Consider the following 25,811-nt stretch of genomic DNA (forward strand, 5'->3'; position numbering starts at 1 on the left):
CTCCCTCTCTGGCCTGCAGGTCTCCCTGCTTGTGCTGTCTAAAAACCTTTAAATAAATAAAACAAGTTTGGTGTTTTGTTTTTGTTTTTTTTTTTCCTCCTAAAGGGCCTGGAATCTTTGAGATACCTGAATAAGTTTTAGTGTGGCAAGACCCCTGAGTTTAATACCATTGAGAACAGAAGGGGACACTGATCTGAATTTATTACCATTACCAATAAGCAACTTTTTAAATTATTTTTTAAAGATTTTATTTATTCATAGAGACACAGCTAGAGAGAGAGAGGCAGAGACACAGGCAGAGGGAGAAGCAGACACCATGCAGGGAGCCCGATGTGGGACTCGATCCCCGGTCTCCAGGATCAGGCCCGGGGCTGAAGGCGCCAAACCGCTAAGTCACTGGGGCTGCCCCAATAAACAACTTTTAAAACCTGAAGTTTTAATATTGTGATCCCTCTACTATTCCCTTTCCCCATGCTTTGCTTTTTTGTTGGAAAATGAATTTTTGTTTTGATTCCCTTGTTCGTGAGCCAGAAATCTGGGTTTTGGTAATCCTAACAGGACATGATACTTGATTCTGCTCACGTATTAATGTAGTAAACAATGTGGCTAGTAGTGGAACCTATGAAAATCAGTAAGAGGGCAGCCTGGATGGCTCAGCAGTTTGGTGCCTGCCTTTGGCCCAGGGTCTGATCCTGGGGACCCGAGATCGAGTCCCACGTTAGGCTCCCTGCGTGGAGCCTGCTTCTCCCTCTCTCTCTCTCTCTCTCTGTGTCTAATGAATAAATAAATAAGATCTAAAAAAAAAAAAAAAAATCAGTAAGGGAAAGTAGTCCTTTAAGGTAACTGTTAAGATTTAAATATACAATCTTCCTCTTTCAAGTTTGAATGTTAAATAAGCAATGAAGATACGTGTTGGAAAGAAATGTAAGGAAATCATGAGTTTGAGCTTGATTATACTTTCCTTTTCTGTCAACAACTCAGGTTTGTTTTGTCTTAAACACCCCACAAATGAGCTTATAGTTAGGCTCATATGTTGGCTACGTTCCCTAAAAGGATAGGAAGAGAAGTTCCTACTTTTACTTTAAAATTTGTATGTGTGTGTTTTAATGGATGAGGCTGAATAAGCTGTCTTAAATTATATTTGAGTCTTATGCATTATTTTTATGCTTTATGAAAATTGGGTATCAAGCCAAAGAATAATACACAGTGGAAGGGGAATAATATGTGTATTTGTATATAACCCATAAGCTACATCAACTCTCATATGTTCTCTGATGAATAAATGAATTTATACCTTTGAATATTCACCAAAGAGATTTTAGCAAAGCTCTAGTAGTTGATTTCTTACAAAGAAGTTGATTCTTAGGCAACCCCAGTGGCTCAGCGGTTTAGCACCGCCTTCAGCTCAGGGTGTGATCCTGGAGTCCCAGGATCGAGTCCCATGTCGGGCTCCCTGCATGGAGCCTGCTTCTCCCTCTACCTGTGTCTCTGCCTCTTCCTCTCTCTCTCTCTCTCTCTCTCTCTTTCTCATGAATAAATAAACATATTTTTCTTAAAGTTGATTCTGAATGTAGTATAGTGTGTGATACTTTTCAAATACATGGCAGTCCCTAATATATCTGCTAATAGAGAATAATCAAGGAGGGGGAATTGAAGGCTTGGTTTTGGGGGGTGAGGTTTTGTGTGTGTGAGCTAAGAATTTGTTATGTTGCAAAATGTCTGCAGGCAATCATATAGGTCACCTGGAGAGGTAAAAAAATAAATCGTATTCATTTAAAACCTTTTTTCATTACAGTTCATGTTTTTGCTATAAAAGCAATGAAAATCCATGAGCACATATAAGAGTTTTTTTAGTTCTAAAAGAAATACTAACAATTGAATACTGTGGTGTTTTTCTTTCTTTTTTTTTTTTTTTTTTTTAAGATTTTTATTCATGAGATACAGAGACACAGCCAGAGGGAGAAGCAGGCTCCATGCAGGGAGCCCGACGTGGGACTTGATCCCAGGTCTCAAGGATCACACCCTGGGCTGAAGGGTGCACTAAACCGCTGAGCCACCCGGGCTGCCCACTGTGGTGTTTTTCATACTTCATCTTCAAATTCCCTATGTGGGATAGGTATGATTGACCCCATTTTACAGATGGGGTCACTAGGTAAAACACTAGTGTGTTTCAGTGTAGATACTAGGGTACAAAAAGGTCAAAGAAAGTTAAGGCCATTTGTATGAACTAGGGCATTAGCTGTGGGAAAAAGAGAAGGGGACTGGTTTGAAGATCAGGTTTTGTCCATTGCAACTGCCCAATATGTGTTTGCACAAGAAAGAGGTTTGGGATCTAAAAGGTGATGTGGAGGTTGGGAAGAAGGATCCAGAATGACTCCCAAGATTTCATTTCATCTTGTACGGATGAAAATGTCATTTGGTGAAAAAGGGAAGGGAAACAAGTTTGATGAAGATAAAGTGGCTTTGATACTTAGATTGAGACATTCCTTTTGACTGCTTTGATTAGTGTATTACTTAGTATACCTACAATGCAAATTACATAATTTGGCTGAAAGTGCAAGATACCCAACTCAAACTTGCTTTGATAAGCGAAATTGCTCACTGGCTTAGAGACTTAATAGTGGTTCAGAGCACTGGCTCTGGAGTGTGACTCCATGGGTTTGAATCCCAGCTCAGCTGTTACAATTACTTAACCTCCCGATGGCTCAGAATTTTCTATAAAGCTGGGAGGACGGAATAATGGTATTTATCTCCTGGGATTTTCAAGATTAAATGAGAAATGAAAAATACCTGGAGCTGAATGTCTAGCACTTAATTAGGACAAATTAAATCATTGCCAGTCTCCCCTGTAAGCCTCAGGGTGTCTGGGACCCTGGACTGGCACAATCCCAGGATGGGCCATCTCTGATTGTAGGCTCTCTTCTCTGGAACCAATCTCCACAAATCAAAAAAGAAGTGATAACAGCACCCAAATCCCCAAACCTGTCTCTAAGACGAAATTGAGGTTTTCTCTCTCTGCTGTCCAAGAGTCCTTTACAGTATCTGAGTGACCTGGCTTGGGTCAGATGCCCTCTCTGGAACAACCAACTGTAACCAGATGTGTGGAGAACTATAGTTGGATCAATTGCCAGAAGAGTGCTTTCCAGAAAAAGGTGTATGCTTTATTATAAACAAAATATATAACTATTGCAAAGAATTTCAGCCGATTTGAAAGCACCTTCTTTTTAGAAAACTTCTAATGTGAATGGTTTTCAACGTCCTGAAACATAGTAGAACTTAGCAACTCTTCCCTTTTTTTCAAATGAAGATTGAAATCTGCCCTTTTCCTTAAATTTGAGTGTTGGGAAAAAATTGACTTAGGAGAGCAGAACAAGAACATTGATATTTAAAGCTGCTCTTATAGCTCCATGAATGCATAGAGAATTTTCACTTTTTAAAAATGAAGCCTTCTATCCTTATTTACAAGTTCTGCATATAAGCTTCTTAAAGGAGAAAAATAAGGACACTGAAACTAATAAAGTGACCTTTCACAGCAACCTTTTTCCCTATTGTATTTCAGTGTCTAACTGAAGGCTCAAGCTCAGTGCCATCTACCAACTCCTACCTATTCCCCCCTGATGCATTTATTGGGTCCTGACAACACCCTAATTTAATATTCTGAAGTGGCTTTTCTGGTATAATAAGCTGATATTTTTAGAGCTCCAAAGCCACTTGTGGTGTCTCAAAGCTCTAAGCCATTTTGATGAGGAGCTTTAGGGGAAAAAAGGGGCAGATATCCAGGAGGAAAGTCTAGATGAGAACGGGCGTTGGGCAATTTGAGAGATTAGTAAACCAAAGAAGATCCGTATTACATTCAGGATCCATGCCACCACTTAATAAGGCCTGTTGGTAGTTCAGGAACTGAAACCTTTGGATAGATCCCAAGATGGACTCCCTTTAAAGTGAATTCATTTCTAGCATAGTGTCACAATGAGGTTCCTGTTATACTTTAACACTCCTCAGGTCTCTTTGGCTCTCATAAATATTTGATACCTCTGCACGAGGAAAATTTCCTGGGTATAGTAATAGAAACTTACCTTATGTGCTGAAAGGGATAAAAGCTTGGACATTTTGCAGTGGGAATGCTGTAGCTTTTGTGCAGATTTAATGTGGCAACACAAGGGGAAACCGCTTTACCCTGAAATCCCACTCGTTCTCCCCCGAAAGTCAGGCTCAGCAAGTTTCCAGCACCCGACATTACATATACCAATCGGAGAAGGTTCTTAAATTACACTGCACTCTTATTTTATCATAAATAAATAGGATACTTGGCTCTATGCAGGTGCTTGTTATGCAAATGAGGGCAGAAAGGGACTCAACCTTTGTTTTCTCCCTCCTCTAGAACGTAGGGGTCTTTGGAGCAATTATTTGTATTTTTCACTAGTGTGTTCCTAGCACCTAGAAAAGGGCAATGGATGAGGGAAGGCCCTGGTTTTAAATTTGGGCTTGAAAGAATAGTTTTTCCACTCAAAAACTCCAAAAGGATCTGCCTAAAGAAGATCAAACCCCTAAAATAGAGCAAGTTCAGTATATGGATCATATATCAAGGCTAGAGGAGCAAAATTACATGTTTTTAAATGTAAATGTTGGGATTTGGGGAGTCAAGTGCCTGAATTAATAACATGTATCAGTACACTTTCCCCCCACAAACATGAAGCCTACTTTACTGCATACAGTTTACAATAGCCCTCCTTTTGCTTATCATTGTTTTCTAAATTGTTTATAATTTCTCCTTCCATTCTCATTTGTCTAACTAAAAGCATGTTTGTCTTCAGTGGCAATTGTGTGTTCCCCATTCAGTGTGTATACACACACACACACTCTCTCTCTCTCTCTCTCTCTCCAAGAAAAGTGGACTAGAATGGTCCTGTTTTGCTATTTCAACCTGAAATGAATGGAAGGAAGAAGGAGCAGTGAGAAGAACCCAGAGATTGTGAACACATGTTCATTTTCAGGGATGAACTAAATCCAGGATGGAAATTAACCCCATTCCTTTTAATAAACAGGCTCAAATTAAAAATGGTACAATTATTATGAATGTGCGTTGGCCATTTGCTCTGTTCTTGCTAGGTACTGTCCTAGATGTTGGACCCAGGTCTGTTTTAGACAGATAGATACCTCTTCCTGATGGCATTTCCATTTTAAGACGGATGCTGGTGAGAACACTCAGTTGGCCTGAAAGTAAAGGATTGAAGAAAACATATGCCCCTCTCTTATGACCCTCTGTTCACCCAGCCCAAAGAAAGAATATGCCACATTAAAATTGAAAATTTTATTGAATGGTGTGTAAATTATATCTTAATAAAACTGTTTTTAAGAAAAAGAAAAGGCTGAGGCATGAGAAGGCTCCTAGCTGAAAAACTACTTTAAGAAGAAAATCATGGGATGCCTGGGTGGCTTAGTAGTTGAGGATCTGCCTTCAGCTCAGGGAGTGATCCCCAGGACCCGGGATCGAGTCCTGCATCAGGCTCCCTGAAGGGAGCCTGCCTCTCCCTCTGACCCTCTCTCTGTGTCTCTCGTGAATCAATCAATCAATCTTTAAAAAAAAAAGAAAAAGAAAAAAGAAAGAAACTCATGCCTCTTATTTTTCTTCTTCGGAAATTCTTCAATTTGATCATGTCATCATTTCCTGTCACCTCTTTGAAATGTTCTCTTCTACTCTTACCTCTCTGTGTTCCCCTCATCACACTTGCATGATGTCACATGTATAAAACAGTCATGGTACTATCCATCTCACGGGGTTAACAGAATGATAATGAAAGTGTTTGGCACACAGTGACCTGAATTAAGTAAACACTGGAGTCTTGGAGAGCCCTCGGCTTCACAAAGCTGAGCTGGGGGTGAGAGAAATTCTTACAGGCAGATTTCCTAGTCAACTCTTGGGGAGATGAAGAAATGTTTGCTGCCCAGGGGCTTAGACCACAGAGAACCCAGATACGATGTACACTGCTGGCAGGAGGACTCAATTTTGTTTTCCATTCACAGCCACATCCTTGACCACTCACTCTGGAAGTCAATACTATGATTCCCAGGTTGTCTTTTGAGGCCTCTTTTAGATTGTTCTGACTCTCCTGGGGCTCCAGTGATTTCCTACAGACTAGAAAACGAAGTGCCCCTCAAGAGAAATCAGGATGAAATGCACCTTCCAAACAATTCTTAGACTTTAGGAGACTTTCTAGGTTTCCAACAGAAAATTTAAAAATAGGGGGGATCCCTGGGTGGCTCAGCGGTTTAGCCCTTGCCTTCAGCCCAGGGCGTGATCCTGGGGTCCTGAGATCGAGTCCCACATTGGACTCCCTGCATGGAGCCTGCTTCTTCCTCTGCCTGTGTCTCTGCCTCTCTCTTTCTCTCTCTCTCTCTCTCTTCTGTCTCTCATAAATAAATAAATAACATATTTTAAAAAAGAAGGAAATTTAAAAATAACCCCTTTTAAAAAAAAATAACCCATTTTTCACTATTTGTCATGGGTTGATTTTTCACTATTTTCTCCATGCCCTCCAGAAAACAAATCCCAAAATCAAAATGCAGAGCAATATTTAAGATAACCCAAAGAAAATAAACCCTGCAATAAATTACTAAAACAGGCTGGTGAATTTCAAGAATAATTTCTCCTAGAATGCCACGTTAACTATTATTACCAACTTGTTCCTATACAGCAACAAATACTCTAGTTGGAAGACTTGTAAGCCATAAAAGTCCTTAGACTTTGTTAGGAATTTTTTTGAAAGTCCTTACATTTCGTGCTCATTGAAAGGACCTTGTACTACAGTGGTTAACTAAATTTTAGAAGAAAATAAATCACTGTGTGATTGTCCCAGGACTCTGATCTGTAGCGAAGAAGATGCTAGAGATGCTAAATAAAACCCCCCTGAAGTCTGGCAAAGCGGCTGTACATGCCCTGCCTTTCCATGGTCTCTCCCTACTTTAACTTAACCTCCCCCACTTCTTAACTACTTCTTTTTGCCTTCAATTATCCTTTGTCTATAATTTACATTTTCCCCCTAAAAATACATTTCTGAGTTAGACATCCTGAGCTTCCTGTCTCTACCCCATCACACCCTTACCTCTCACAGTATTGTAATTGCTAGTTAAGTGCTAGTTTTCCTGTCTTCTTCTGACAAGCCCCGAGGGGGCAGGAACTGTCTCTTGCTCTCTTTTGGAGCCTCTATTCCTAGCCCACAGCCAAATGGTTCTGATTAACCATTCGCCAAAGATAAGAATAAAATCGGAGCCAGTTACCTGTTCGAGCACCACACACAGCCATGTGCTCCCAGAGCCTAAAGACCATTTGCACCTAACTTTAGAGGTTCATGCTTGGCAGTGTCTTCACCAGCCATTGGTTAAAAATTCAACTCACTTCACAAAACAGACACATTCAGCCCTAGACAGATGCAGTTCATGTATGTATATGACATCTCGTAAAATTGCAAAAAATATCTCTAATGTAACAGTACATATAAAAAAAAATAAATAAATAAAAAAAAAAAAAACAGTACATGTATATCACAGTGTTACTGTATCATAGCAACAAAGGAAGCTCCGCTCTGATTATTTATTGACTCCATATCAATAATTCATAGTGCATTTATTCCTACATACAGAATCCGTTGTTCAGGAGGAGTCATCATCTATCAATGTGAGATGGATGCCCAAAAAGCTATAAAGAAATTCAAGCACCCAAAACCAAACCAAACCAAAATAAAAAAAAACTTCACAGGAGAAAGGACAAACGGTTTGAATGTATAATATTTTTTTAAGTTTTTTAAAATTTATTTATTCATGAGAGACAGAGAGAGAGAGAGAGAGGCAGAGACACAGACAGAGGGAAAAGCAGGCTCCATGCAGGGAGCTCGATGTGGGACTTGATCCCAGGTCTCCAGGATCACGCCCTGGGCTGAAGGCAGATGCTCAACCACTGAGCCACCCAGGCATCCCAAATGTATAATATTTTTAACTAGAGGGCTAAAAGGTCTATGACTTAACATCTAATGGCAGTTCTGAAGCATCTTAACAGTATTTTAAAAACTCTAGTAAATAGAAAGTTTTGGGGATTATATTACTTGATCTCTCTCTCACCCCCAGCCCTTTTCTTTATTTTTTCCTGTTTCTGAGTTCTGTGTGTGTCGAGGTTGATCACTGCATTGATTCTGAAGGGAGATATGAATTGGAACCCTTAAAAACCCAGGGCAGCCTGTGAATGGGCCGGCTGGCTGGACTGCTGTGGGAGGAAGGGCTCGTGAAGACAGCAGCCCTGAAAGGGGCCACAGTCTCTCACAGGCAGGGACTTTCCACTCTGTCACCCTATCTGACTGTTGACCCCCCACCCCCCACCAGAATATGAGCTCCATTTGAGCTTAACTGTTCTGTTTCCCACTAACCCTTTACTGCCTAGAACAGGCCCAAGAAGCACATGCTTGAGAGATAGGTGGTGAATGAATGAGATCTAGGACTGGCTCCAGTACATAACTCAACTACACCTTTTCCTTCCTAGCTTCCATGGCTTGAACTAAATTGACCTCAGGATATAGAAAATCATACACACACACACACACACACACACACACACACACATATACATGATCATCCTTGGGGCTCATGACTAAGGGTTTCTTAATAGATTACACTTCAACTCAGCAACTATATAGAGCAGGTTTGTCCAACATTGTCATGGCAAATCTTACTAAGAAATTTTACGTTAGGGGGTGCCTGGATGGCTCAGATGGTTAAGCATCTGCCTTTGGCTCTAGTCAGGATCTCCGGGTCCTGGGATCGCCCCTGCCCCCCACCCCAGCTCAGCAGGAAGTCTGTCTCTCCCTCTGCCTCTCCCCCTGCTCACGCTCTCTGTATCTCTCTGCCTCAAATGAATAAATAAAATCTTTTTTAAAAAAGAAATTTTACATGAAGGTACAGTAGTAGCCATAACCCCCAGCATACATCTGAAACTAAAGTTTCACAAAGTAGTAATTCTACATGTTTTCTGATCTGTTTTGTCTTCTATTATTTTGATAATTATTATATTTTACTGGTCCCAGACCACCACTAATTTCATGTATGACCTAACAAACACTGGCCTGGGGCACCTGGGTGGCCCAGTGGTTGAGCGTCTGCCTTTGGCTCAGGTTATGATCCTGCATCGGGCTCACCCAGGGAGCCTGCTTCTCCCTCTGCCTCTGTCTCTGCCCCTCTCTGCGTGTCTCTCATGAATAAATAAATTTAAAATTATTAAAAACAAAAAAACATTGGCCTGAGCCCTCCCAGTCCTGCCCTGGTGGTTTTGGATTGGCAGTCAGTGGAGACCTGTTCCCCACAGGAGAGGGTAGAAAAAAGGCCCTAGATTTTCTAAGCTGAGAGACTGGAGTACAAACTCATTCCACCACAAGGTGGAACTGGGACAAATAACTCTTCTCAGATTCAGTTCCTGGAAAAGAGAGCTGAGGAAAAGAAGAGACTCCTTATGTAGAAAAGGAAGATCATAATAATCTTCTAGGGCTTTTGTGAGGACTAAACGAGACCATCTATGAGGGTTTCTCAACCTTGGCACTACTGCCATTTGAATCTACTATTCTTTTTTTTTTTAAACCTCACCCTTGGGCAAGCCCTGGTGGCTCAGCAGTTTAGCACCACCTTCGGGCAGGGGCCTGATCCTGGAGACCCAGGATCAAGTCCCACGTTTGGGCTCCCTGCATGGAGCCCACTTCTCCCTCTGCCTGTGTCTCTGCCTCTCTCTCTGTGTGTCTCTCACGAATAAATAAATAAAATCTTAAAAAAAAAAAAAAACCTCACCATTCTTTATGGTAGGGCCTGTTTCCCCACATTGTACCGGTATCATCCCTCCAGTTTAGACAACCAAAAGTATCTCCAAATATTGCCAGTTCTCCCCTAGGGGGCAAATCACCCCTGGTTGAGCATCACTAGTGTATACAAGGTGTCTGCCACAGTCCCTGCCACTGTTCTTCCCCTCAGCACGGTTTAGTCCGTGGGAGAGGATACACAGGAAACAGCTCTGAGCTGTGTGTCTATCATCGTGAGGACATGGGCACTATGATAGCTGGACCACAGGCATAAACTGTGTCATCTGTGCCATCATGAGGGGCAGACTGAGTCTGGAGTTGGAGGAAAGTTCCATGGTGGGAACACTGTATGCAGGTGGTTGCATTACAATGGAGGCTGTGGGCAGAGGGAATGATGATCTGAGTTGAACTCAGATGGGCTGGTGACTGGATGTGGAGGACAAAGAAGACCAAAGCAAAAGGCCAGCAGGTGTCCCCCCACCAACCTTGGAAGACTTAACGGGGCAGAGGATAGTTCAAGTTATTAATATTAATGGGGTAAGTAGGAATGGGAGAGTAGAAGAGAGGTCAAACGTCAATGATGAGTGTGGCTGTTTCAGATTTCAGAGTGGGACTATCTTACGAGACATTCTCGTGCCGACAGCAGCACACTCTTGGCTATAAGACAGGACCCAGAATAAGGACAGCTGATTGTCTGGGGGGGTAAACAAAACAAAAAACCCCAGCAGCTATCTCTCCATTTACCTAAAGTCCCAGAAAGGAAACCCTTGAGTCCTGCAACAGAGGGTGTTATTTCCTCGGATGTTATGCAGTAATACTTGAATTGTTCAAAATTATAGTAAGCAAAAGAAGAGAAAACTATACCATTAAGCAAATAAAGTGTCAGTTTCTATTTAGGATTACCTTTTTTTAAAAAAATATTTTATTTAAAAAAATATTTTATTTATTTATTCCTGAGAGACACACAGAGAGAGGCAGAGACATAGGCAGAGGGAGAAGCAGGCTCCCTGTGGAGAGCCCGAGGTGGGACTCGATCACAGGAACTGGGATCACACCCTGAGCCAAAGGCAGGTGCTCAACTACTGAGCCATCCAGGCGTCCCTTACGATTACTTTCTAATCCAAGCTAGCATTATGACTATCATCGTTAATATCCTTTATTCAAGGGCATTTGTATCCTTTATAAGAAACAGAATCCTAGGACCGCAGGATACAAGGTGCAAATAAAAGTGTTAATATTTTTTCCATGTTCTTTCATCCTTGTTTATAAAATATTAACTGAGAATACTTTTCATCCACAGATTTTTAAGTCACACTGTAGGTTACCTAATAGAAGCAGTTATTTAGGCACAGGAATATTTAAGAGTAAATTCTACAGCTGCATTTTGATAGTCATGCACATGCTCACAATATTATGTGTATTTCTTTTCTAATACACGCTGGAGTGTGTGAATTTGAGGCCCCAGTAAAACAAATACCCTATGAAAAGATGTCATTATTAATAATGTTAGTGCTTGTTAACGTGTTTCTGACATTATCTTCAGGGGGAAAAAAAAGATAAAATGTAAAAACAAAAACAAAACCCACACCAGTAATCTTATAAGTAGAGAGTTAGAGGAGGGCAGCCCGGGTGGCTCAGCGGTTTAGCGCCGCCTTAAGCCCTGGGTCATGATCCTGGAGACGCAGGATCGAGTCCCACGTTGGTCTCCCTGCATGGAGCCTGTGTCTCTACCTCTCTGTGTGTCTCTCATAAGTAAATAAAATCTTTAAAAAAGAGAGAGAGAGAGGAACATGTATAATGTCCGCTACTGCCCAAGGGAAATAGAAACCTATAATGAAGTAACTAATACCAACAGTGTGTTGTAGACAACGTCCCCGGGTCAGATAAGCGCAACAAAAAATGTGGCAAAATGCCAATTAAATATCACCAAAACAGCAAGGGAACTTCCATTCCCAGCAATATGTGCCTCTATAAACCACACAGGGCTTGGCAAACCATGGGTAAGTTCATAATTCCCAGAGTGACTGAGTAGGAAGCTTATTGTTTAAAAATAAAATTGTGTTCCCCCTTTTCTTTCTTTTTTTAAGGTTTTACCTCATATCCCTTTTTTTAAAAAAAGATTTTATTTATTTATTCATGAGAGACAAAGAGAGAGAGAGAGAGAGACAGGCAGAGGGAGAAGCAGGCTCCATGCAGGGAGCCCAATGTGGGACTTGATCCCGGGTCTCCAGGGTCACGCCCTGGGCTGAAGGTGGCGCTAAAACGCTGGGCCACCCGGACTGCCCACATTCCCCTGTTTCTATTGACCTTCAGGAGGCACGAGACAGGAAGTGGTGGTTAGATGCTGTCCTTGCCAGCCTCCAAGATACCCCCAGTGACTCTGCCTCCTGGTATTCGCACCCGTAGGTAGTCTTCCTCCACTTTGTACTCCCCTTGGTCTAGTGTGATTGAAAGCATGCAGCAGAAAAGATGGTATGTCACCTCCAAGATTAGTTTGTAAAAGATGGTAACTTCTGTCTGGATACTCTGCACCACCTCACCCCACCTTCAGATCACTTGCCCTGGGGGAAGGAAGCAAACTACCACAAAATGAGCACTCCTACAGAGAGGCCCACCTGGTGAAGAAGTAAAGCTGGTGAGGAACTGAGGGCTGCCAACAACTTCATGAGTAGACTCGGAAGCAGGTTCTCCAACCACGGTCAAGCCCAAGGATGATTGCAACTCTAGCCAACAGCTTGAAGGCAACCTCACAAGAGACTCTGGGTACCACTGTGTGTCCACTCCTGGAAGCGTGACTCTCAGAAACCGTATGAGATAATAAACATTGTTGTCTTAAGGTACTACATTTTGGAGTAATTAATTCTTTTTTTTTAAGATTATTTATTTATTTATTCATAGAGACAGAGAGAGGAGGGCAGAGACACAGGCAGAGGGAGAAGCAGGCTCCATGCCAGGAGCCTGATGTGGGACTTGATCCCGGATCTTCAGGATCATACCCCGGGCTGAAGGCGGTGCTAAACCACTGCGCCACCAGGGCTGCCCTAGAGTAATTAATTCTGCAGTGATAGATACCTAATACCAATGTCTTCCTTGTCTTTCACAGAGATAACTCTTAGAAAACTGGAAGACATGATGAGGCACCTGGGTGGCTCAGTGGTTGAGCATCTGCCTTCGGCTCAGGGTGTGATCCTGGGGTCCCGGGATCGAGTCCCACCTCGGGCCCCCTGCGAGGAGCCTGCTTCTCCTTCTGCCTATGTCTCTGCTTCCCTCTGTGCGTCTCTCATGAATAAATAAAATCTTAAAAGAAAACTGGAAGAAATAAGTTTTGCTAATCTGAGAGACAACCAATATGGGAAAAAAAATACATAAACCCAGGAGAGAAAATCAAGGCAGTGAATAATCCTTTAAAGAGGAATGGTACCTCACGAAAGGGTTGCTATAGTGTTTATCCCTTTATTAAAGAAGTATTAACATCTGTATACTATCGTTAAATCCATGACACTAGGGCAGGTTGAGGATGTCTGTTGAGAAAGAGGAGAAAGAGAACACTTGAGCACCTCCTCTCCTCTGTCTTCAGGAGACTGGGGACTCTCTCAATAATCTATTGAACTACTTCTATAAAACTATTAAATGATGGATATTAGCTTTGCTGTGTCTTCTATATTGCACACATCACTTTTACAATAAACAGAAACAAAATAAAAAGTAAGGCATATTTCTCTGCCCTGTAAACCACCACCACGGCAAAACACAGACAATCGACAGAATGATGTCTATGACAAACCAAACCTATAATACCACAGTCCCCCTTATCTGCGGTTTGCTGTCCGAGATTTCAGTGACCTAGGGTCAGCTGTGGTCAGGAAGCTGATGATCCTCCTTCTGATGTATATGGTAGCCTGATGCTACGTCACAGTGCCTGGTCATTCACCTCACTTCACCTCATCATGGAGGCATTTTATCATTTCACATCATCATAAGAAGAGTACGGCCTAATGTTCTGTGAGAAAAACCATATTCACATAACTTAGACCATAGTATTTTACTTGTTCTATTTTATTACTGTGGTTATTAAGCTCTTACTGTGCCTAATTTATAAATTAAACTTTGTCATAGATGTGTATACATAGGAAAAACATAATATATTTAGGGTGCAGTACTACCCATGGTTTCAGGCATCTACTAGGAGTCTTAGAATGTATCTTCCACAGATAAGTGAGGGGGTGTGTGCAGACTACCATATAAATAAACTATCAGCAAATACATAACACCTACTACACTCCTAGTCAAGACTGCATTTTGAAAACTTTTAAATGATTTTTATCTTTTTTGCAAAGTAGGGGCCATAGAGGCAAGATGTGAGTTCATGACTATTTTTGAGTTTGGGATTGGATTTGTGATAAGAATAAGGGTAGGAATGCAGCCCCGGTGGCTTAGCGGTTTAGCACCGCCGTCAGCCCGGGGTGTGGTCCTGGAGTCCCAGGATCGAGTCCCATGTCGGGCTCCCTGCATGGAGCCTGCTTCTCCCTCTGCCTGTGTCTCTGCCTCTCTCTCTCTCTCTCTCTCTCTCTCTCTCTCTCTGTCTCTCATGAATAAATAAATACAATCTTTAAAAAAAATTTACACATCATCCTAAAAAAAAAAAAAAGAATAGGGGTAGGATACCATAATATGGCACCACCAAGGGTGGGGCAGAGAAGAATCCTTACAACAAAGCATGTCAGTGAAAAGACGGCCAGGTAGGGTATGGGGTTAGCGCTGTTGATATTTTGGAAAGTGGGCTCATTTCTTTGGATTATTTAGTAGAATGCATTATGATCTAAAAATAATGTCACTGAACCCAGTAAGATCACTTTGGAGAAATTACACATAAGGAAATAACTCTCAAAAAGAAAAAGCTTAATGCACCAGATATTTTTTTATACCATAAGATTGAAGAATTGAAAACAATCTGAATGCCCAACAATAAGGAATTGTTAAATAGTGTTTAAGGGTGATAAACTAGCATACAATTATGAAATATGAAAATTATAAAAAGTAGATGCTAATAAGTTATAATAAACTTATAACAGGAGAGCGCCTGGCTGGATGAGTCAGTAGAACATGAGAGTCTTCATCTCAGGGTGATGAGTATGAGCCTCATGTTGAGTATTAGAGATTACTTAAAAAAAAAGTTATAATAAAAAAGGCAAAACAGTAAGCATGTTGTAACTACATAAATAATTTATGTTTATAGAAAAGACTTAAGGGATCCCTGGGTGGCGCAGCGGTTTAGCGCCTGCCTTTGGCCCAGGGCGCGATCCTGAAGACCCGGGATCGAATCCCATGTCAGGCTTCCGGTGCATGGAGCCTGCTTCTCCCTCTGCCTATGTCTCTGCCTCTCTCTCTATCTCTGTGTGACTATCATAAATAAATAAATTAAAAAAAAAAAGAAAAGACTTAAAAAGGAAAAATCAGAAAATTTTGTTACAGTGGTGGAATTAAATGACTTGATTTCATGAATTGTCTTTATTGATATAATATGCTTAGCGTAATTTTAAAATGTTAAAAAAATTTAAACTAGAACTTTTTTTTTTTAAATCTTATTTATTTATTCCCAAGAGACACAGAGAGAGAGGCAGAGACACAGGCAGAGGCAGAAGCAGGCTCCATGCAGGGAGCCCGACATGGGACTCGATCCCCAGTCTCCAGGATCATGCCCTGAACCAAAGGCAGGCTCTAAACCGCTGAGCCACCCGGGCATCCCAAAACTAGAACTTTGATTCAGGCTATTCTATTTCTAGAAATGCCTTCTAAGAATATAATCGAACAGGAAAAATATGTACATATAAGAGTATTAGAAAGAAGCGTTATTTGTAATAGAGAAAAATTAGAAACAATCTATACTGCTCAAAATAGAGGGCCAGTTACATCATGAGAAATATGTAGTCACATCATGAGAACTGTGTAGTCATTGAAAGGGTGATACAGATTGATGTTTATAAATACAGATCAATGTTGCTGATAGGCTGCTAAGCTAAAGAAAATAAAACAGTATATACAACAACAAAGAGAAAAGTCTGAAAGGATGCATGCCAAAATATTAACCGTAGTTATGTCTGAGCAGTGCTTTTTTTTTTTTTTAAGGCTTTTTTTTTTTTTTAAGATTTCATTTATTTATTCATGAGAGACACAGAGACCTACAGGCAAAGGGAGAAGCAGGCTTCTCTCAGGGAGCCTGATGCAGGATTCGATCCTGAACCCGTGATCACGCCCTGAGCCAAAGGCAGAGGCTCAACCGCTGAGCCACCCAGGCATCCCTGAGCAATGCTGTTTTTATGATTATTTGAATTTTTGGCTAATCTCTATTCCTGATTCTTCCACAATTAAAATGTATAGCTTATGTAATTTTGAAAAGGTGGACGGAATCTTAGACATGCAACTGTGTTGCATATTCTTTTCTTATCTTCTCTCCTTAAATTTAGAATCAGAAGCTAGTTTGATGTCCGGGTGGCATGCAGACAGTTGAACTGAGCCCCCAGTACAAACCCCTGTCAGATGCACAGATGGAAGGTAGCTATGGGAGCCTGTGGCCCAGAGAAATGAGTACCAAAGCCAAAGCTCATCTTAGTTCTGTCCCTACTTCTTCATGGCTTTGGACAAACCCCTTAACTGCCACCTCTAATATTTTTTGGAAACAGATTGAAAACAAATCACAAGTTGAGTAAAATTAGTTAATTTCTGGGGCACCTGAGTGGCTCAGTCAGTTAAGCATCTGCCTTTGGTTCAGATCATGATCCCAGGGTCCTGGGATCGAGCCCTGTGTTGGGCTTCCTGCTCTATGGGGAGCCTACTTATCCCTCTCCCTCTACCCCTCCCCTCAGCCCTCAGCTCATGCTTTTGTGTGCGCTAATAAATAAATAAATTAAAAAAAATAAAAGCTCCTTTTAAAAATAAAAAAATAAAAAAAATAAAATTAGTCAATTTCTTAGTCTTATTTCCCTTTATTTACTAAATGAGGAAAACAATGCTGGGCCTCCTACCTTGCAGAAGGGCTCTAAGAATCAAAGTGGAAAAAAAAAAGAAGAAGAATCAAAGTGAAAGTAAAAAGAAAATATTTCTACGTCAACATCATCATTTTAAAGTGACAAACATACACATTATGAAACAACATGGAAAAGTGTTTTCAAAACAGGCAGAAAAGAACCCATCACATAGTTGCATCCGGGTAGGACAATGAGTGGTATTTTTTACAGTACCTTATTGAGATATACTTTACAGATGAGAAAATGAATAAATCTTAAGTATACAATTCAATGACTTTTTACATACGTATATACCTATAGGACTAGCATCCAGATCCAGATAGAGAACACTTCCTTCTTAAAGAGTTCATCATGCCCATTTCCAGTCAATCCTCACTCCCACCCCAGAGGGAACTGCCATTCTGACTTTCAGTTGATATCATTTTAAGAATAATGTTAATGTTCAGAGGTTTTCCAAAATCCGTTCAAAAACATTTGACATAAAACCCGAAGTCCTAGGTACATACCTGAGATCTGCCCTTCACCAACTATGGCCTATGAGGAAGTCACCAATGCTTTTGGTGCCTTGCATTTATCATCCATTTAATGGCAATAATAATTCTCCCTCAGACTTTCATGGTTGTGGGGAAATTAAGAACCCCATGAAACAAGCACCTGTCAAGATGCCTCATCACCGGAGACACTCCACAAACTACTGTGGCTTGTGTATTTGTCCTGTAGTGATGAGTGTCCCAGGGCCTGGAAATTCCGGATTTGGATCTCTATTGTCTCACAACTCACCTGAGTGACTTTGGTCAACTTTTAATCTATCCCCTTGATGTCATCGTCTGTAAATTAAATACTTTACTGTTTTCAGAATATATAATACTCTGAGAAAGACATGAGAACCTGCATGCAAAAGATTTTGAAAGCTGGATTTAGGGCACTATTCTGAACACTGGGAGGCCTTACCAGGTCATTGTTGTAAATCCTTCTGGAAGTGGCTCCAAGGGACACAGTAAAAGGGTGACGAGTGACGAAAGTCAGATCAGAATTTACTCTAGGGCTCTGAGTCACCTCCAGGTTTGGCCTTCATCCACCCGACATCTCTCCTCATCGCCATGTGACTGAATAAAGAACAATGAAAGCATAACACATTCTATGGAAATCATTGTCAATTTTTTTCACTGACGTAATTACAGTATGTTATTAAAAGCAAAACAGGAAAAGTCATGCTCAGAAGCATTTCTAACGAATTATTATTTTTTCAAGTCCAAAGATAATTCTTATTCATTCTAGAAAAGAAATAAAATAAAATGGATAATTTTTTAAATTCACTATGTGAATATTTTGATACATATTCTTCAATCTTTTTCATGCATTCCTTTTAAAATCTTAGAATCAATCATATTAAATACAAACTCAGTTATGCAAGAATTATAACTTTTTAAATTCTTCTATATAATTAAACTTACTATTTTTTTCGAGGCCCTTCCATCTAGGAGTAGAATTTAAATCTCTCTCTCCTTTCTCTGCAGAGACTCTACACTGGCTCTTTTGTTTTTTGAATCTTAAAAGTATTTTCCTCTTCTGTTGAAAAAAGTATTTTTCTTGTCTGGTGGTACGTACGTTTTTAAGAATTTTGAAATACAATGTCAACTTAATCTGCGTACAGATAATAGGAATTTATGCTTCTGTCATCTAAATGAAGTCCTATTTATTCATAAATTCCACAAACTATGGTTTTGTTTTTTCACCACTGAAATAAGTTAAAAATTAATGCACAGTTACTTAAAAGCCATAAGCCGTATCAAAGTCCAATCAGTAGAAAGGGAAAACCTTGTTCTCAGGGCAACAGGCTGGCTCAGCTGGTAGAGCACACAACTCTTGATCTTGGTATCGTGGTTTTGAGCTCCATGTTGGGTATAGAGATTACTTAAAAATAAAATCTTTAGGGACACCTAGGTGGCTCAGTCGGTTAAGTGTCTGCCTTTAGTGCAAGTCATGATCCTGGGGTCCTGGGATTGAGTCCCGTCAGGCTCCCTGCTCAGTGGGGAGCTTGCTTCTCTCTCTCCCTCTGCCTCTCATCCCCCCATCCCTGCTCATGCTTGTGCTCTATCTCAAATAAATAAAATCTTAAAAAAATAAAAATAAAAAAATAAAATCTTTAAAAACAACTAAAATCTTTCTCCCAACAATATTCTCCACTGATTTGTCACTATATTTCCAGGGTATTTTCAGTAGTAAGGCCGAGATAGACAGAGATAATAGATGGATAGAAAAGAGAGACAGATTAATGTATATATTTAATATAACATAGAGATACACATATTTTTTTAAAAACAAAAAATAGCATGTATACATTTTTTAACCTTTTTTACTTATTATAAACAGTCATTCATTCAATAAATATTTGTCAAATATCTACCATGTGCCACACGTTGTTTTATACACTAGATATTTTTCCACATCAAAAAATGTCTGTATAATCATTTTAATGGGTGCATAGTATTCTGTTACATAATACATCATAAATAAGTCACCAATCCTCCTTCATTACCATTTAAAACTACATTCAAGCCTCATAAAACTGTCTTTGTGTACTTAAATTATTTTGAGTTATATTCCCGGAAGGGGAGATGCTGAGGCAAAGGACATGCATGTTAAAATGCTGATCCATATTCCCCAATTTATCCCCGGAAGCGATGGTTAATCTCACTAACAGTGTCCAAGAATTTTTGTTTCTCAATATCAATACCCAAATGGGCACTTTTTTCCTTTTTTAATTCTTACCAGTGCAACAAACAAAAACCCAATTTATTTTATTTTGCTTTTAATTAGTACTTAATTCTATATGCAGTTGAGAAAGCCAATGAAACTTTTGAGTGGAAAGGATTTTGCTCATCAGTGTGAGGGATGGAGTTGAGGAAAGAGGCCTAGAGACAGGGAGACCAGGTGAGAAGTGCTGAGGTCTGAAGCGGGCTGTGAAGATGGGATTGCAGTGTGCAGGGCAGTCAAAATCCAATTAAGATCATCCGGATGAAATCTCCGAACCCTGTGGCCAGATGTAGTTATAACTAAGAAAGGTCAAATTTAATCACTTACATTGCACTTTCACACAGAATTTTAAAAAGGAGGTGACACGCAAGATAAATTTGGGTGCGTTTAACCAGTTCTATGGAGGGGAGGGGGAACTTGACCCTAATGCTCACGAATGAATGATTTGCCACAGTGAACCTTAGGGTGGAGCTGGGGAGCTAATCTGGATCTACCAGAACTGGATTTTTTCTTTTCTTTTTCTTTCTTTCTTTCTTTCTTTCTTTCTTTCTTTCTTTCTTTCTTTCTTTCTTTCTTTCTTTCTTTCTTTCTTTCTTTCTTTCTTCGTTCTTTCTTTTCTTTCTTTCATCTCAGCAGAACATTCTTTTTCCCCTGGAGGAAATCATGCTCATGATATATTAACAACAACCATAATAATAAATTACTAGTGTATATACAGTGAAAAGTAAGTATCCTTGTCTTAAGATCTTCAGAGTTAAAGACTGCTTTCCTTTCCTCGCTGGGCCTAACCATACTAGGACAATAGCTCACTTTTTTTTATTGATTACTATGTTCCAGAAACTAGATTTCCTACGTAGATTTACTCACTCAAATCTCCTACAACCCTCTGAATATGTTCTGTTTACAATTTCTAGACAACATTGTATCACAGAGAAGTTCAGTAACTTGCCCAAGGTTGCCCAATTTATGAGCAGTGGAGCTGGCATTCAGACCCAGTTCCCACCCTGTTTACTTAATCTAATCATACTGTTCTAAATTCTTTTCATGGTAGTAGGGTGTAATTTTCTGAACACAGAGATATGGGCCAAAGGGCTGTGCATTATTTCTTATCACAGGTGATGCTAAGCAGATTTCATCTACTGGACTCCTGAGCTGGTGTGGTGTATCAGCAGTAAGGGCTGCCCCAAGTGGTTTACCCACAGCTGCCCACTATTACCATTTCTTGTATGTCCTTCCTGGGATATACAAGTATAGGGATAGTTTTTCTGTATAACTTTTGAACGAGTGGTTAAAAAATTCACCTTAGAAGTCATTCTTTTTTGGTTTATAATGAACTCATTCTTTTTTATCTGCCAATACTCCACTTCTTTCTCTACCAATACCCTAGTAATGGACATCTAGACTCTTTCTAAACAATGCTACAATGAATATCTTTGGATGTAAGTCCTTTGCATAAGTGGAAGCCACATTATATTCCTAGTTGTGAAATTATTATACCAAAGGGCATGTGCATCTCAATGTTTAATAGATTTAAAGTTTATTTACCTCCAGGGATCCCTGGGTGGCGCAGCGGTTTGGCGCCTGCCTTTGTCCCAGGGCGTGATCCTGGAGACCCAGGATCGAATCCCACATCGGGCTCCCGGTGCATGGAGCCTGCTTCTCCCTCTGCCTGTGTCTCTGCCTCTCTCTCTCTCTCTCTCTCTGTGACTATCATAAATAAATAAAAAATTAAAAAAAAAAAGTTTATTTACCTCCAAGGCATACCAATCTGCATTCCCACCAAATGTGTGCCTCCACTTCATGTATTAAACAAATACATTTTCAGTCTGACACCCTTCACCCTCACAATCCATCCCCTGATTCCATGTTTCAAGGAATTGAAATTGGTCAGTAATTCTGTTCTCTGGGAAGAAAAGGAACACAATGCACAGAGGACATGCCTATCGTCACTGGAAAGTTCTGTCCTCTCCATTCTCTGTGAGAAATGACTGATTCCAGGGTTGGGGTAGAGAAACTAGAAATGGGTCTGGAACATCCTATTGCACCAAAAAGCAATGAAGTGCTCAAAGAATTATGGGGGCATGTCAACAGACCATAGAAGCCAGTATTAATAGGCTCCCTAATAGCAAATACGGAATAATTTGTGCTCTAAATTAACTTTGATTTACGTAAGCCATTGCATCAGATGATAACTTATTGAGTAAAATAAAAATCCACGAGTTTACTGTGATACAAATAAATGAACAAACAAATGGGAGAGAAAGTAAAGCTCTGCCTTTTAGCAGTATGCCAACAAATAAATGTGGAAAGAATGCCAGAATTAGAAAATCACCAACTGACAACCACCGTAAAAGTAACAAATGATTCAGACAAGAATCATCAATAAATTCTAAAACAGATGGGTCAAAGTGGAATGGAGAACAAGATATTTATATAAAGTATCTCTTCACCGAAATAGGCATTGATTACTCACTACCTGATAGTACAAAATACTTACTAGTTAACTTAACAGTGGGAAAACATGGGAGACATTAGCTTAATAAATGATAAAAGTTAATGTCACCAGTAATGGAACAAATTGACATTATGTGCTTTCCGATATGTTATATTGAGAAAAACACAGCATCTGCTTGTGGATGTTTTTCTGCCAACAACACACAGCTTGAATCTAATTATGAAGGATCATCAGGCAAATCCAAATTTCAGCACAATCTACAAAGTAACCGGACTGTTCTTTTAAAAAGTGTCAAGGTCACGAAAGACAGACAAACTGTTCCAGATTGAAAAAAAAATTAAGAGATATAACAACTAGGTATATTGGATTGGATTCTGGAGCAATAAAGGATATCATTGGGACTGCCGGTGAAACCTGAATGTGGTCTGTGGATAGATGAAAACACAGCATCTGTTCATTTATTTTGTTGGTTGTATATGATCCCGCAGGAGAATGCTTTTGTTTTTAGGAAATACACGCTCAAATACTAAGAAGTAATAGAACTTCACATCTACGACATATTTTCAAGTTGTCAGAAAAATATGTTTGTACAATAATGAGAATAACAAGGTGAATATGATAGAAAGCTGGGTAGAGAATATATGGGAGCTCTTTGTAGCGTACTTACAACTTTTTTATAACCTGAAATTATTTACAAACAAGAAGTATAGACAATGTCTAAAATATAAAACAAAGCACCATACCTACAGAAAAATTTTACTAAGCTTTCAAGGAATAGAGAATTCAAGTTTAATAAAAGACTTCCAAGGAATACAAAAGGTAGAAACACTCCTCAATTCATTCAGCCTTGGTAAATAAACTAGATAGACAGTTCGAGAAGGAAAAATGACAGTCTTATGCCTGAGCAGAGGTGCAAAATCCCAAACACAAGTAAAGTGAATCCAGCAATGTGTAGAAAAGAGAATACACTGTAAGTTAAGTTCAGTTTCTCTTTGAAATACAAGTTTCATCTAACATTGTTTTATAAATGCAATTCATTACATGAATAGATTCAAAAAGAAAAATCATATATTCTCAAGAATCATACAAAAAGCATTCGTGAAAAAACCCTTGGCAAACCAGGAATGGAGAGAGATTTCTTTAACCAGACAAACAGTATCCACAAAAAAAGAATCTCTCTTATCGCCTCTGTGCTTAGGGCTTGTAGCCAGCACAGTAAGAGAAGGACGAAGGGAAGGAAGAAGGCAGGGGAGAGTAAGGAAGGAGAGAGGACAGTCAGACAGACATTCAGAAAGAAAAGGTAGAAACAAAACTGGTGTTACTCAGAGGATACAAACATGTACTAGAAAACTCAAGATTCTTCAGACAAATTATAATATGTTTAGTAAGACGGCTGGACAACAAGTCAATATGCAAAAGAGTGAATTTGGGACACCTGGGTGGCTCAGCGGTTAAGCATCTGCCTTCAGCTCAGGGTGTCATCTTGGAGTCCTGGGATCGAGTCCCCCACAGGTTTCCTGCATGGAGCCTGCTTCTCCCTCTGCCTGTGTCTCTGCCCCTCTCTTTGTGTATCTCACGAGTAAATAAATTTTTTTAAAAAAAATTAAATAAATAGAAATGAATTTGAGTTAGATACTCCAACCACCAAGAAAACTTCATTTCCAAAATGATGCCATTAACCTCAGCAAAATAGATAGCCCAGTAATAGGTTTAATAAAAGACATACAAGGAATTAAAGAAGACTTAAATAAATGCAGAGATAAACATGTTCCTGGGTAGGAAGATGTTATCTTAAAAATATGGCTTCAAAGCATAAACTTTGGATACAGAACGCCACCTCGTAGCAGGCAAGTAACTTAACCTCTCCCTATCTCCACGTCCTCCCCTGTAAAACAGAGGGAAAAACAGCTCTTACCTCACAGGATTAAGAGGATTACAGGAAAGAATGCCTCTGAGAGGACAGTGCCTGCGGCAGAAAACCACGTGGTGATGTTGAGATTGGAAGCCACGCCTGGTGGAGCAACAAGTAAACCGGGCCCCTTAACCAACAGGCAGCCACTGCCTCTCTGTTTTTATGTGTGTGAGAGAGAAATACATTTCTACCTTGTTTAAACCACTGTTGTGGGGGTGTCTGGGTGGCTCAGTAGTTGAGCATCTGCCTTTTGCTAAGGTCCTGATCCTGGGGTCCTGGGATCAAGTCCCAGACTGCTTCTCCCTCTGCCTATGTCCCTGCCTCTCCCTCTGTGTCTCTCATGAATAAATAAATAAAATCTTAAAAAAAAAATAAAAGTAAAAAATAAACCACTGTTGTTTGGAGTTTCCAGTTTCTTGTCATTGAGCTGAATCCAAACAGATATATTGGCAACAGCCAAGGCCCAGCCCTGCTGTAATCCCTCACCCACCTTCTATTAGGTGCGGGCTCTGGGACCTCCCAGACAGGGGAGCCCAGGTGACCTACTTTGGGCTAATAGGCATAAGGGGTGTCTGCAGAGGGCTTGGTAGGGGAGGGAGGAATCCCACCTCTCCAGTCCCAGGCCAGGGCAGCAGGAAGAGAGAGCTTCAGGTGCTGTCCTCACTCACCTCTTATCCTAGTTTGAACTCCCTCAGAAGCCAACTCCTAAACAAGCATTTGAGCATCAGGAGTTTGGGAGACATTCCTAGGAAACATTGGTAGGGGAGTGGGGAAGGGACACTAGGAAAGGCGAGAAGCCAATAAAAAATGAGTTATCAAAGCAAGTTCCCATATGGGTAACTGAGGCATAATCCCACTGGGAAGCAATGTAGAACATGTCTTCAAAGTGAGCCCCCCTTCCCAAGGGCAAAGAGCAGGAATTACTCAGTCGTTCCCATGAGCTATGGCTTGAGAGCCATTCACAGAGGTTCCAGGGACCAGAGAACCCTCAGCAAGGGGTGTGTCGAGGGTAGGTCGCTAGCAGTTTGAAGCTGGGCCAGCATCCATGAACATAGTACATGCCAAGGGGGTAAGGGCGTGGCATTGACAGAATTTGTTGCACCCAACTTGCTTGCCCTGTTGAAATGGTTGTAGGAGGATGGGACATTAGGGGGCCTACTGCCACCACACGGGAAGGCAGAGAAAACTCAGAGCTGAGGAACTCAAAGAGCCACTGAACCCAAAGAACAAACCCCTACCTCGGGACTTCCTGCTGTGTGAGAAAAAAAGAAACTCCACTTTATGAAACCACTGGTTGTTGAGGCAAATGCACTTTTAATAGCCATGCACTTTTTTTTTTTTTGATGTTTCACTCAGGAGTATTTCACTTAATCTTACTGGGGTTAGAGTTTTGGAAACCAAAGCTGGGAGACTTCATGATATTTCTGATTTTTGTTTGAGGGAGAGAGAGAGAGAGAAAGGAAAACATTGGATGGAGAAGGGTGAAGAGAGAGAAAGGAAGAACACAAGTTAATAGCTTTAAAATATTACCTTGTCACCATGGTTCATCATGGCTGGAGCTTAGACCCAGGAAGCCAGCCTGGCATCTAGGTTCATCCCCCACACCCAGTCCTCACCTAGTGTGTAGTCCTCTTGCCTATTGCAGTTCTTGCTCCCCGACCCTTTCCTCCTTCCCCCACCCCCATCTGGTAGAGGGTGGGCGGTGTGGAGGGGGAGGACCTGACAACCTACCAGAATATCCAGATTTCAAAACAGGTCTGAAAATAATCTGCCTCCCTAACTATACCTTTTGGGTGTAAACTGCTGTGGAGCAAACAAATGGCCTAGATGTT

General features: G+C 40.5%; 1 long non-coding RNA gene across 2 annotated transcripts; it reads right to left on the bottom strand.

Moving 5' to 3' along the window:
- Positions 1-13,102: 13,102 nt before the first annotated feature.
- On the bottom strand, positions 13,103-24,129 carry LOC102154772. 2 transcript variants are annotated; one of them, XR_005369209.1, is made up of 3 exons: positions 23,983-24,129; positions 17,807-17,961; positions 13,103-13,830 (listed from the first exon to the last, which is right to left on the bottom strand). It is a non-coding gene; the product is annotated as an uncharacterized LOC102154772 (long non-coding RNA). The 2 variants fall into 2 exon arrangements; XR_005369210.1 differs by lacking the exon at positions 23,983-24,129 and adding an exon at positions 18,310-18,362.
- Between the last annotated feature and the right edge of the window lie 1,682 nt (positions 24,130-25,811).

The sequence above is a fragment of the Canis lupus genome, chromosome 14 (genome assembly GCF_011100685.1).
Source record: "Canis lupus familiaris isolate Mischka breed German Shepherd chromosome 14, alternate assembly UU_Cfam_GSD_1.0, whole genome shotgun sequence".
Lineage (NCBI taxonomy): Eukaryota > Metazoa > Chordata > Mammalia > Carnivora > Canidae > Canis > Canis lupus.